A 15,011-nucleotide genomic window follows, 5' to 3' on the forward strand; every position below is an offset into this window, starting at 1 on the left:
CAGAATGATGAGTTTTCTAATCGTTATTTCTTACACATTTAATAGCTGGAATTTTGTAAAGAGGAACCTTCATCTCTCTTCCTTCTCCTTCCCCTCTCCTTCTTCCAACTGTCTCCATCACTATAGATTCAGTAATTTTTGCTTATTCGATAAAATTTTTACTTACATTATGCTAGGTTAAATAACTCAGACACAAAGAATATTAAAAACGGCATGATCTCACTTATGTGTCAAATTAAAAATAGTTGAATATGTAGAAACAGAATAGAATGGTGGATCAGGGATGAGGAGGGGGAGGAAATAGGGCAGTGTTGGTCAGACAGTACATACTTGCAGTTACATAGGATGAATAAATGTAGCTATCTGATGTACAGTAGGAGACCTGTAGTTAATAATATAGGACATTTGCTAAAAGAGTAGATTGTAGGTGCTCTTAACACACACAGGGTAACTGGAAAGTGATGGATGCTTGTAGTAATCATTGTGTTTATTAAAACATTATCTTGCATGTTAAATATATGCAATAAAAATAAATACTATTTACTATATGTTTTATAGTTGACTTTGCTTTTTTTTTTTTTTTTAAGTTGAAGTTGTTTTATATTTGGCCAGTGTGAACCATTTCAAGCTGTCTCTTGTATCCTTTTGAAATAACCTGTCATCTTTGAGCACTTCCCTTGCCTTCTGTACAATAAGATGGCTCAGGCTCGTCTTGTAGATTCCCTGTTTAAGTCATGGAATCATGTATTTTTCTAGGAACCTTGGTTCTTTTTGTGGACATTAGTACTTAGAAACCAAGATCTGAGTGCTGAGTGTGTTCATCGCGTCAAGGGCCTTTCTTCAGACAGAGTTAGGAGATAATGTTGAAAAATGAACCGTGCTGGGCGCGGTGGCTCACGCCTGTAATCCTAGCACTTTGGGAGGCCGGGGCGGGTGGATCACTAGGTCAGGAGATCGAGACCATCCTGGCTAACACGGTGAAACCCTGTTTCTGCTAAAAACACAAAAAATTAGCCAGGTGTGGTGGCGGGCGCCTGTGGTCCCAGCTACTCGGGAGGCTGAGGCAGGAGAATGGCACGAACTCGGGAGGCAGAGTTTGCAGTGAGCAGAGATCGTGCCACTGCACTCCAGCCTGGGCGACAGAGCGAGACTCCATCTTAAAAAAAAAAAAAAAAAAAAAGAACCATGAGTTTATGTTATTGATAGTTTCTTTTTCAAATTTATTTATTTATTTATTTATTTAAGACAGAGTCTTGCTCTGTCACCCAGGCTGAAGTGCGGTGGCGTGATCTCGGCTCACTGCAACCTCCACCTCCCGGGTTCAAGTGCTTCTCCTGCCTCAGCCTCCGGAGTAGCTGGGATTACAGGCATGTGCCACCATGCCCAGCTAATTTTTGTATTTTTAGTAGAGATGGGGTTTCTCCATGTTGGTCTGGCTGGTCTCGAACTCCCGACCTCAGGTGATCTACCCACCTCGACCTCCCAAAGTGCTGGAATTACAGGTGTGAGCCACCGCGCCCAGCCTTCAAATTTAACATCACAGAATTGTATACCTATTTGCTTTATCCTACAGCATACATATATATCAAAATTATAATTCCAATAATGTGAGCAATAAATATACTGAGTGATTTTTAATTTCTTTGCAATTCGTTTTTTCCTTAGATTATAGTTTACTTAGGATGAACAGTTATGGTACTGTGTTAAAATTTGTTGAAATGATTTTTATACTGTCTGCTTATGTTAATTCTATATTCATTTGAGGTCATTTGTACCTATTTGTGTTCTGTTTTTTTAAGTTAGTTTTGAACTTAATGTTGGAGTAATTTCTTTGCTACTAACATAGCTTAGAAGGCAGCAGTGTACATGTACTTGACCTGATTATGAAGGAATCTATCTGGCCTAAAGTAAATCAGGTCATGGCAACTTGAGTCAGCAGCAGACCTATTTACTGTTGATGGATGCAAAGTGATAGTGTCAGAAAACTAAGAAAATTATTGCTAATTTATAAAACAAAAAGAGCTATGGGACCGAGCTTATTTGAAAAATGTAATATGAGTAAAGCTCTGTGTGTGTGTGTGTGTGTGTGTATGTGTTTTTTTTTTTGAGATGGAGTCTCACTCTGTCCCCCAGGCTGGAGTGCACGATCTCGGCTCACTGCAACCTCTGCCTCCTAGGTACAAGCAATTCTCCTGCCTCGGCCTCCCAGATAGCTGGGATTACAGACGTGCACTACCATGCCCGGCTAATTTTTGTATTTCTAGTAGATATGGGTTGTCACCTGTTTGCCAGTCTGATCTTGAACTGCTGACCTCAAGCGATCTGCTCACCTTGGCCTCCCAAAGTACTAAAGTCGGCCTCCCACCGTGCCAAGCCAAAACTGTGTCTTAAGCTGTGTCTTAACATAGTAGCCCCCGCTTTTTTTTTCCCAAGGCAAAACCTTTATTCATTTTAATGGTAGGCCAGTGAGAGTATCTGGATTTTCTAGCTCTCTAATCTGATTAGATTTAAGAATTCCAGTGGCCCCATTTCCAGGTGGAAAAGAGGTAGTCTATGATTTGTAGTGGCAGGAGTTTTCCTCCTGCTCTATCAACAGTTTTTCAGCCTGAGCACTATTGATATTTTGGACTGAATAATTCTTGGTTTGGAGGCTGGCCCTGTACACTGGAGGATATTCAGCAACATCCCTGGCGTCTTTCCACTTGTTGTCAGTAGCACCCCCCCCCCTTGCCTTGTTGTTACAACCCAAAATGTCTCTGGACATTGCCAAATGTTTCCTGGGGAGTGAAATGCATCCTCCTCCCATTGCTGTATATGTATGTGTGTGTGACTTGATAGTAAATTCAGATATGATGCCCATTACTCCTAAATACCTAGTTTGTACTTTGTAAAAACAAGAGCACTTTGCTATACTGCCACAGAATACCCATCAAAACCAAAGAGTTAACATTGATGTAATCCATTGTCTATCTACAGATCCCATTCAAATTTCAGCAATTGTCCTAGTAATGTTCTTTATAGCAAAACAACTAAACTACACCCCCATGTCTCCTAAACAAAGAACCTATGATCTAATCCAGAATCACATGTTAGTTTAGTTGTCACAAGTCTCTAGTCTCCTTCAGTCTGCCATGGGATCTGTGTTTCCTGGTCTTTTCATGGTTTTTACGTCTTTGGGGGAGTTAAGGCCAGTTATTTTGTCGAATGTCCCTCAGTTTGTGTTTGATACTTTCTCATGATTAGACTCAGGTTAGACAGTTTTGATGGCAATACAGAGGAGATGCCATTTTCTTGCTGCATCACATCAGGTAGTACTTAATGTCAGTTTGTACCATTGCTACTGATGTTAACTGATCACTTGGTTAAGATGGTATTTTTCAGGTTCGTCACCTTTCCTCATTAGACTTTCACCCCCTAGTTTTAGCATTGATTGTTGCCTGAGTCAGTTTTTACAACATTGGTTGCCAAATGTGATTTTCTAATTATAGCATTTGTTCTACAGTTATTAGTATTTGGCCTTGTAGTGTAAGGTAGATATTTTCTTCCCCTCCATGTAGGTTGGAGTATATGCATGTATTTTTATATGTATTCATTTAGTTATTATAATATGAACATGGATTTCTACTTTATTCAATCATTTGTTACTATATTTATTTAAATCATAGTTCTGTCATTAGTTTGATCTTCTTAGATTTGGTTGGTGGATGTTCCTTCAAGCTGGCTTTGATGTGTCCCACTATTTTGCATTTTCTTACTTAATATTCTATTTTCTTTAATTTTAACGCTCTATGAATTTGTGTGTCATCCTTGTGCAGGGGTCATGCTAATCTTCTTGGTATAGTTCCAGTTTTTGTATATGTGCTGCCGAAGCGAGCACCTTACTGACATTCTAAGATGTTCCAGGCTCATCCTATACTTTCCCAGTCCTGGAGTCAGCCATTTCTTCAAGGATTCCTGTTTGCAGTTCATGGAGAATGGTATTTAGAAATAAATATTTGTTCACTAGGTATGGTTATTTCTTCTGAAGTGTCATTGCTTCTAGGCCCTCTGAGTAGACAGCCAGGAAAAATGTAAAAATATGCATATACTCTTTCATATACAGACACATGTCTATTTCATGGTCATTCTATGTATGTTTAGAACCATGAGTTCACACTAATATTTCCGATACCACGTTTTATTCTAGACTTGTCATTTTCCATATTTTAATTCCCTTTACCGAGAGAAATCTGGTTTCCATTATCCTCCACGTGTTCTTATTTTCACAGTCGTCATGTATGTAACTAGTTTCTTGACTATGCTGACCATCTTCCTCACCTTAGTTCTGCTGACATAGTCTGGCCAAGAGGTCCCCTTTCCCTCTACCTACCCCTCTACCCTGTGTTAGAAAGCATTAACTCTTTTTGTTTGTTTGTTTATTTGTTCTGAGACAGAGTCTCGCTCTGTTGCCCAGGCTGGAGTGCAGTGGTGCGATCTCAGCTCACTGCAAGCTCCGCCTCCCGGGGTCACTCCGTTCTCCTGCCTCAACCTCCCAAGTAGCTGGGACTACAGGCGCCTGCCACCATGCCTGGCTAATTTTTTTTGGTATTTTTTAGTAGAGGTGGGGTTTCACCGCGTTAGCCAGGATGGTCTCGATCTCCTGACCTCGTGATCCACCCACCTCTGCCTCCTAAAGTGCTGGGATTACAGGCATGAGCCACCACACCTGGCCCAGAAAGCATTAACTCTTAAGCATACGTGTCTATGACAGTTTCTTTTAACGTCTCCCAGGAATATAGAGGAGTTGTTAATATCAGGATTGAGGGCTGACTCAGAAAGAAGATGAGGAGGGTGAAGAAAACTTGTAGTAAGAACATAGTTGAAATGATGATTCAGAAAAGTTGTCACTTGCTGGTGAGAAAAGGAAAGATAGGATTTGATAGATAGGGTTGAAACATACCTGGATTTAACTACCTATTGTTTCTAGGTAAGGTTTTGATCGTTGAGCAGTTCTTGGTACTTTCGTTCGTGAAATGTCATCCAGTTTCTGATTTCTGGCTACAGCTTCCCTACATGCCATTATTTGTAGCTGTCATATGTGTGCTGATATACTTAGATTATTTCTTCTGCTTGCCCTGCTTGTGATTTGACTTCTACCTTTTCATTCAGCTGCTGCCTGTCATCCCTGCTTGTAAGCATTCATTGTCTGTAGTCGGCCTGACTGTACAGGTTTTCAGTGCTTGCGGGGTTGGTTGTGTTTTACCTGGGATGTTGGCCATCTTGTTTTGCAGTTAAGACTGCTGCGGGGTCATTGATGAAACTAACCATAACGTCAATCTCAGTTTCAATTCTCCAATATTTCAACCTTTACGTTCTTTTTTGTTGTTGAGACAGGGTTTCACTCCAGTTGCTCAGGCTGGAGTGCAATGGTGTGATCATGTCTCACTGCAGCCTTGACTTCCTGGGCTCAAGTGATTCCTCTGCTTCAGCCTCTAGGGTAGCTGGGACTATAGGCACACGCCACTGCGTCTAGCTAATTTTTTGTATTTTTTGTAGAGATGGGATTTCACCATTTTTCCCAGGCTAGTCTTGGGCTCTTGAGTCTAGCCATCTGCCGGTCTCGGCCTCCCAAAGTGGTGGGATTACAGGCATAAGCCATCACGCCCAGCCTATACCTTTACTTTTGTCATTCCCCTGTGGTTTAAAGCTAAGCCCTTTTAGCACTATCTTTTATCTAACTCTTTAAGGAACATTCTGGACTTAATTTTTTCTTCCCATCTGTCCTTCAATATGACACTGGATAGTGGGCTTCTGGGCAATTAAAATTTATCAGTATAAATCATGGTTACATATTTAGTTGTTTTAGAATGTTGTAATTACATAAACCTGCAGTTTTAAAGTTGAATATAGCTTTATACTTTGATAAACTTCATTTTTTGTTTTATAAAATGAGTTTATACAGGTTGTCAACTTACTAGCAAAATCTTACAATTGAAGAGACTTTAAAGGACAAGTACTCCCACATCTCACCCAAGAACAAATGTTCCTTCCACACAGTATCTTCCTTTAGCAGTTAGAACCCACTCTCATGAAATAGCATATTTTTCTGTCAGAACAGTTTTACCCAGTGTTACCTTTGTTATATGTATGGGGACTCACTGACTATCTTGAGATCCAGTCATCATGTGGTATCGTGAGATCCACTATATTCTCAAGTACTAGAAACCTGAGATATTAATTGATATGAAGCCTGAAAAAAAGAATGACTGTAGCAAATGGATTGGTGATGAGGGAAGCTGGCAAAAGTGTGGAAGTTAATAGCTGCTGCCATTCATTTACAGCTCCTGGGTGGGTGATCCAAAGAGTTGTTGAAGCTGAGCAGGTTCTGGCTGGGCCTAGGTATGGAAGAGAGGGAGTCGGTTTTAGTTGGCTTTTTTTCATCATTGTTTTTGTTTAGTGTTTACTACATGACTTTCACTGTGCTAGGGATACAAAAAGGAATAAGAAGAGTATCTTAAAAAGGCAGAATTGTTTTTTCCTACTGGAATTTTGAGCAGTCTTAGTATTTCCTCAGTGTGTTTGTTCCAAACCAGAAGCATTATTGCTTCCTTTTATATAGGTAGTATTTAACTTAAATATTAAGCCAGATAATTAAAATCATTGACCTATATAAGTCAAAAAGGCTTAGGAAAATGTAAATTATTTTCTCTCTGTGATCCAATTCTTGTGCTTTTTTTTCCTTTAATACTTTATTCTGGAAGGATTTTAATAAGGAATGAAAGTACTGTTAATCTTTTTTTTTTTTTTTTTGGTTATGGAGTCTCGCTCTGTTGCCCAGGCTGGAGTGCAGTGGCGCAATCTCGGCTCACTGCAATCTCTGTCTCTTGGGTTCAAGTGATTCAACTGCCTTAGCCTCTTGAGTAGCTGGGACTACAGGCGGGTGCCACCATGTCCTAGGGCTAATTTTTGTATTTTTAGTAGAGACGGGGTTTTACCATGTTGGTCTTGAACTCCTGATCTCAAGTGATCCGCCTCCCTCGGCCTCCCAAAGTGCTGGGATTACAGATGTGAGCTACCGTGCCCTGCCTAATCATATTTTCTTTAGTATAGGTGCCATTAAAGTTTGAAAGTTCAAAGTATTTTACTCTTATTTCCCAGGAAATGAGGCTTGGAGTGAGAAAATGTGGCCAGGGGTTATCAGGAGCTGGAAAGCACTGACATCCGTTTGATAGTTATAGATGGGAAGTGGGGGGGTGAGTGGGGGGAGATGGGAGGGATGGGGGAGGAGAGAGAGAGAGAGCGAGAGTGAGCGCACGCACATGCGTGTGTGTCTATGTGTGTGTTAGGGTGTTTATAGTTTGAAATTTCATTTGTTTTTCCATTTTGTACTATAGTCACGCATTACTTAATGACAGGTTTACATTCTGAGAAGTGCATCATTAGGCGATTTCATTGTGCAAACAGAACACAAAGCTAGATGGGATAGTCTACCACACACCTAGGCTTTATGGCGTAGCCTGTTGCTCCTGATATGTTGCCATACTCAATATTGTAGGCAGTTGTAACACAATGGTAAGTATTTATGTATCTAAACATAGAAAAGGTACAGTAAAAATACATATTAAAATGGTACACCTATATAGGACACTTGACCATGAATGGAGCTTGCAGGATTGCAAGTTTCTTTGGGGAGTCAGTGAGTGAATGTGAAAGCTTAGGACACTACTGTAGACTTTATAAACACTGTACACGTATGCTGCACCAAAGTTATAAGATAATAGTTTCTTCAATGATAAATTAACCTTAGCTTACTGTAATGGCTTGTTTTGTTCTTTTTGCTTTTTGTTTTGAGACAGTCTCCCTCTGTCACCTAGGTTGGAGTGCAGTGGTGTGAACACTGTTCATTGCAGCCTTGACCTCCTGGGCTCAATTGATCCTCCCACCTCAGCCTCCCTAGTGGCTGGGACTACAGGTGGACATCACCACACCCTGGTGATCTTGTATTTTTTGTAGAGGTGGGGTTTCACCATGTTGTTGAGGCTGGTCTTGAACTCCTGGGCTCAAGCAATCCTCTCCGCTTGGCCTCCCAAAGTGCTGGGATTACAGACGTGAGCCACTGTGGCCAGCCAGCTTACTGTAACTTTTTAACATTATAAACGTTTTAATTTGTTTAAAACTTTTTGGCTATTGTTAATAACACTTAGCTTAAAACACACTGTACTACTGTACAAAAATATTTTCATTCTTTATATCTTTATTCCATAAACCTTTTTCTATTTTTAAAATTATTTTTAATTTTACTTTAAAATCTTTTTTGTTGCCTGGGTGCAGTGGCTCACGCCTGTAATCCCGGCACTTGGGGAAGTTGAGGCAGGCGGGTCACCTGAGGTCAGGAGTTTGAGGCCAGTCTGGCCAACATGGTGAAACCCCATCTCTACTAAAAATACAATTAGCCAGGCATAGTGGCGGGAGCCGAGATCGCGCCACTGTACTCCAGCCTGGGCAACAGAGCGAGACTGCCAAAAAAAAAAAAAAAAAAAAAAAAAAAATTTGTTAAAAACTTAAGATACACTAGCCTAGGCCTATCCAGAGTGAAGATCATCATTCTCATGGTCTTCCGCCTCCACATCTTGTGCCACTGGAAGTTCTTCAAGGGCACTAACATACATGGAGCTGTCATCTCCTATGATGCCAGCCTTCTTCTGGAATAACTCCTGAAGGACCTGTCTGAAGTGGTTTTACAATGAACTTTTGTTTTGCAAGTAGAAGGAGTATATTCTAAAATGGTTAAAAGTATAGTAAATACATAAACCAGTAACTATGTTATTGTTAATAGTCATTCATTGTCAAGTGTTACTCACTGTATCTAATTGTATGTGCTATACTCTTTTTTTTTTTTTTTTTTTTTGAGATGGAGTTTTTGCTCTTGTTGTCCAGGCTGGAGTGCAGTGGTGCGATCTCAGCTCACCACAACCTCTGCTTCCCAAGTTCAAGCAATTCTGCTTCAGCCTCCTAAGTAGCTGGGATTACAGGCATGCACCTCCACGCCCAGCCAATTTTGTATTTTTAGTAGAGGCACAGTTTTTCCATGTTGGTCAGGCTGGTCTCAAACTCCCGACCTCAGGTGATCCACCCACCTCGGCCTCCCAAAATGCTAGGATTACAGGCGTGAGCCACCGCACCCGGCCTGTATGTACTGTACCCTTATAGGACTGGCAGCACAGTAGGTTTGTTTACGAAAGCATCACTACAAACACTCGCCTAATGCATTGCGCTAAGATGTCACTAAACGTTAGGAATTTTTCAGCTCCATTAAAATCTTATGAGACCACCATTATATATGCAGTTTGTAATTGACCGAAACCTTGTTATGTGGTACATGACTCTGTAAAGTACATTATTATTAACTGTAGTCACCATGCTATAAGTCAGATCTCCAGAACCTAATCATTTTATAATGGGAAGTTTCTACCCTTTGACCAAAATTCCATTTCCCCTACCTGCCAGCCCCTGGCAACCACCTTTCCACTCTTTGTTCCTATGAATTTGACTTCTTTAGTGAATCCCTACTTTTTCCCCAATGGTTTATAATCTATTACTGTGCTTAATTATTTGGGGCCTAAATTTGTCCCGATTTGGCTAGTAGAGCCTCATTAAGCTGGCTGTTTGATTCCTCTGCCATGTCCCCATCATTCTATGAAAACTTCTTTCTTCCTGGTGTAACACAGTGTTCTAGGTTCATCTTGTACCTGGTCAGCTGTAGGCTTGGGATCAGGTCCATTCTCTGCGGAGTAATGATTCTCTTTAGTGGAGAATGGTATTAGAGACTATGATAATGGGCCCTAGGTGTGTCCTTTGCTTCTTGGCGCTTTTAGCAAATGGGCATAGGAAACGTGCACGTATACATATATTACATACATACTATATATTCACATACATTCACATACAAATATACCTTCACATATATATGTGGATTCATGCCTGTGTACATAAGTGATCTAGAAATCATGAATTCACACTGATAATCTTCAGTATCAATGCGTTTTCACAGGATTATTTCTTGCCTTCTGTCTTTTTCACAGTGAGAGCCCAGGGTTCTTTCTGGCCTTATGTCTTTTTCACAGTGAACAACAGCAGCAGCACATTACTCAACTTATAATATATCTAAATAGGTACAGAATTGCTTTGCCCATTCCACTACAATAAGTAAATTTACAAAAATTTTCAGGAATTGTTTGGCAATTCTGCACTTGCCCTACTCCACCCTGCCCAAGATTGAGGGTATAAAGTCAAATAATATGTTCACAAATTACTTGGGATTATTTCTGCCTGCCTGCCTGTTGATTGGTCAGAGCATTGGGTGGTTTGTCTGGCTTCCCTTCACTGTATTTGCTGTCCATGTGAAATATGAGTAGGTTTCTTTGTTCTGGTTTGCTTTAAGTGTTGGGGTTTTCCCTTTCCATTCTTACCTTTTTTTTTATATGTACAACATTATAAAAGTCAAAACTATATAAAAAGGTAAGTTTAATGAGGTCACTTCATCTGAGATCTGTTCCAGTCTGTTACCCACCCTTGTAGGGAACCAATTTTATTGTTTTCTGCTTTTTCTTTTCTGTGTTTCTTTTTTATATAAAAATAAACAGACTAAAATTTTTCAGCCAGGCACGGTGGTTCATGCCTGTAATCCCAGCTCTTTGGGAGGCCAAAGCGGGCAGATCACCTAAGGTCAGGAGTTCAAGAGCAGCCTGACCAACATGGATAAACCCCGTCTCTACTAAAAATACAAAATTAGCTGGGCGTGGTAGCACATGCCTGTAATCCCAGCTACTCGGGAGGCTGAGGCAGGAGAATCTCATGAATCCGGGAGGCGGAGGTTGCAGTGAGCCAAGATCATGCCATTGCACTCCAGCCTGGGCAACAAGAGTGAAACGCCGTCTCAAAAAAAAAAAATTTTTTTTTCTTACATAAAAAGTAGCATCTATATGTGCTGTTTTGCACTGTCTCTCCTTTAAAATTTAGTAATATTTCTTGGAAATCACTATCAGTTCATGTAGATCTTCCCCAGTATATATTTTTATAATTCTAAAGATTGGTTTTAGATTTTATTTTTTTCTTTAGTTTCTGTCTTCCTCCATTCTCTTACATGTTGACTGTTTATATCTTTTAAATTGTTTCTTTTTAATGTTGTATGTGCATAGTTTACCCACATCCAGTATTGGCAAAATTTTATACTTTGAGCATGTCCTGTTATTATTTGTTTCTAATCTCAATTTACTGTTGTTCAAAGGTGGCTTCTTAGGATGTAAAAGAAATCCCAAATTAGTTATTAATAGATAGCTTATTTTTCTCTGGCTTACCAGTCTCTGGTTGTTTATCTCTGGACAATTTTCAAATTGCTGCAGTGTAGGGGACCCAGGCTTCCCTTGTGTGGTGGTATTCTACCATTTCTAGACTATTGATTAAGATAGAAGGAACTAGAAGGGAAGGCAGTGAACCATCCCTAGAAGCCAGGACCCAGAAGGTGTACCTCACTTCTCTTCACACTTCACTGGCAAGAGCTGAGTCACATGCCCATGCAAGCATCAAGATGTTGAGAAATCTATGTGAGCATACGTCAAGCTAAATGTTCTTAAAGGAAAATGAAGGGGAGAATGGATATTCTCTAATCACAGGTGTGTTGTCTCAAGATGTTTATAGCTTCCGGTTTTTTTATTTCTAAATTTGATAATCATCTTTCTAATACAACTTGTCATCAATATTTAATGGTATTTTTAGTTGTGAGAACTGTTGTTTTAGCTGATTTTGGTCATGGCTCTCATACTAGTATCTTTTAGTTTTAATTGTTGAATTATAGGCTAAGTTATGTTCTCACAAAATGCCAACTACTGAATTTTATGTTTTTTTGCATGGACTTTTTAGAACTTATGACCAAGTTATGCTGTTTCCTGGTGATATTCTGAAGTGACAGTTACCTACTTCTAATAAAACCGTGGCTACCAATTAGCTTTTGAAGTTCTACTCACAGTAGTGGTGTGCATTGTTCTTCATGAAGATAGGAATTGGCAATTTCTTCGTGAAAATGGCAGCTGTCTTTAAAAGTCATTACTACCTGTTGTACGCAGTTGATTCAGGCAGAGAAGACAGACTTTGCAGCTTTATTTCTTCTCGTTAGCTGTGGATTAGATTCTCTACACAGTGTTTCATATTGCGTATTACAATTTCTAGTTCTTGATAGTACAGATGTGTTGGTTTTAATTTAGGAGTTTCTGTAGTCTTCCCTCAAATAATTCAATACTCTGGATATCTAACGTGTTATGTTTTTTATAGTTTAAGACCATTTGGGATTGTATGATTATGCTTAAAAGGAAGTTGTAAAGAGCTCAAAGATTCTTTGTAAGACTTTTCTTCTCCTGCTTCTGATTCCAATTGTCTTTTTTAAAGGATTTTTATATATCCTTTAAAGAAATTTTTGACAATCCAGATCCAAATTTTTTTTTCTACTTCCCCCTTTTGAATTGCCGCTAAAGTACTGTGCACACATACACACATAGTTATGCATTGCAGTACTTCTTCAGAGTTCATTTAGTTGTACTTCATGCTGATTGATTGAATTACTGGTGATATCCTTGGGTGGGTAATGCTGGATGAATTCTAATCGGCTTACTATTTTGTCTTCATATAGCACATAGTTTTTAAAACGTATAGATAAATTTGCTCTTCTTGTTTATAAAGTATTTATGGCTTAAAAACATTCCTTTTTTTTGGCTGTGCGCTGTGGCTTACGCCAATAATCCCAGCACTTTGGGAGGCCAAGGCAGGTGGATCACCTGAGGTCAGGAGTTTAAGACCAGCCTGGCCAACATGGCGAAACCCCATCTCTACTAAAAATACAAAAATTAGCCAGGCGTAGTGACACTTGTAATCCCAGCTACTCGGGAGGCTGAGGCAGGAGAATCGCTTGAACCCGGGAGGCGCAGGTTACAGTGAGCTGAAATCGCACCATTGCACTCCAGCCTGGGCAGTAAGAGCGAGAAACTTTGTCTCAAAAACAAAACAAAACAACAACAAAAGAAACCCATTCCTTTTTTTCCTCGCTTTTATGAGCCAGCCCAGTGGGGGATAACATGTTGTCACTTCTTCTTACATTTTCAGGAAGGAATGCTTTCTTTCCTCTGTTTTTGTTGTTGTCGTTGTTTTTTTGTTTGTTTGTTTTTGTTTTTTTGAGATGGAGTGTCACTCTGTCACCCAGGCTGGAGTGCAGTGGTGCAGTCTCGGCTCACTGCAACCTCCATCTCCCAAGGCTCAAGTGATTCTCCTTCCTCAGCCTCCCGGGGGAGCTGGAATTACAGATGTGTGCCACCACACCCAGCTAATTTTTTTGTATTCTTGGTAGAGATGGGGTTTCACTATGTTGGACAGCCTGGTCTCAAACTCCTGACCTCGAGTGGTCTGCCCACCTCGGCCTCCCAAAGTGCTGGGATTACAGACCTGAGCCACCACGCCCGGCCTTTTCCTCTGGTTTATAGTTGTGATTCAGTAATCCAGTCTGTTAACAACAGCCTTTGTGGTGTTATTGTAAAAACCAATTTTTATCCATTGTTTTTATAGAAACTGTATTATCTCTCATGAAGAAATGCCCCATCAGTTTGTCAGTGGAATATTTTTTCCTTAGCTTTAATGGAATGTCACATTTGAGGTTTTTCTTGCTTATGCCCCTGGAGCACTGAATACAAAAGAATAATATATTTAAGATTACTAGTATTGAAATATGCTAAAATGGTTCTGAATATTTAGAATGTTAGATTATTATTATGAACTTTTTGCTTATTTTGTTCTAAGTATTTTTCTCATTAATTTACCTAGCAAACAGAATCCATCCTTTTTTTTTTGGAGACAGGATCTTGCTCTGTCACCCAGGCTGGAGTGCAGTGGTGTGATCTTGGCTCACTGCAGCCTCCACTTCCTGGACTCAGGAGGTGATCCTCCCACCTCAGCATCTCAAGTAGCTGGGACCACAGGCACATGCCACCATTCCCAGCTAATTTTTGTATTTTTTGTAGAGACTGAGTTTCACTGTGTTGCACAGGCTGTCTCAAACTCCTGGGCTCAAGACATCTGTCTCCCTTGGCCTCCCAACTTGCTGGGATTATGGGCGAGAGCTACCATGCTTAGCCACAATTTTTTTTTTTTAAATACAGAAAAAAGTTTAGGAATCTGGTTTATATGCTGTATCTGCTTTTCTTTTTTTTTTTTTTTCCGAGACAGAGTTTCGCCCTTGTTGCTCACGGTGGAGTGCAATGGCACGATCTCAGTTCACTGCAACCTCCGCCTCCCAGGTTCAAGCAATTCTCCTGCCTTAGTCTCCTGAGTAGCGGGGATTACAGGCACCTACCACCACGCGAGACGGGGTTTCACCATGTTGGCCAGGCTGGTTTCAAACTCCTGACCTCAAGTGATCCGCCCACTTCAGCCTCCCAAAGTGCTAGGATTACAGGCGTGAGCCACTGCACCTGGCCTGTATCTGCTTTTCTGTTGGCCAGGTCGGAGTGCAATGGTGCAATCTTGAGTCACTGCAGCCTCTACCTTCTGGGTTCAAGCAATTCTCCTGCCTCAGCCTCCCAAGTAGCTGGGACTACAGTGCCTGCCACCACACCCGGGTAATTTTTTGTATTTAGTAGAGATAGGGTTTCACCATGTTGGTTAGGCTGGTCTTGAACTCCTGACCTCACGTGATCCACCTGTCTCGGCCTCCCAAAATGCTGGGATTACAGGCATGAGTCACCGTGCCTGGCCCTGTATCTGCTTTTCAAACAAGAATAAAATTAAGAAGATTAAAGACAAGCCTGGTGGTGCAATCAGAATGACTCTGTTAACATTTAGCTAGGTTGCTAAATGGTAAGGGTGATTTTTGATTTTCCATGGAAAGTTGATTGCTATATGATATTTTTACATATATTGTACACACACAATCACTTTCATTGAGTGAAATTAGCATGTGACATACCACTGTTGTGCTTTACATACACAGTTCA

General features: G+C 40.4%; 1 protein-coding gene and 1 non-coding gene across 4 annotated transcripts in view; one reads left to right on the forward strand and one right to left on the reverse strand.

Moving 5' to 3' along the window:
• Positions 1 to 15,011, forward strand: part of WAPL (WAPL cohesin release factor) — an 86,489-nt gene that overhangs the window by 32,938 nt on the left and 38,540 nt on the right. The window lies entirely within an intron of this gene.
• LOC112135279 (U6 spliceosomal RNA) lies at positions 3,773 to 3,877 on the reverse strand. The gene has a single exon (XR_002916582.1). It is a non-coding gene; the product is annotated as a U6 spliceosomal RNA (small nuclear RNA).

Source organism: Pongo abelii, chromosome 8, assembly GCF_028885655.2.
Source record: "Pongo abelii isolate AG06213 chromosome 8, NHGRI_mPonAbe1-v2.0_pri, whole genome shotgun sequence".
In the NCBI taxonomy this organism is placed as follows: domain Eukaryota; kingdom Metazoa; phylum Chordata; class Mammalia; order Primates; family Hominidae; genus Pongo; species Pongo abelii.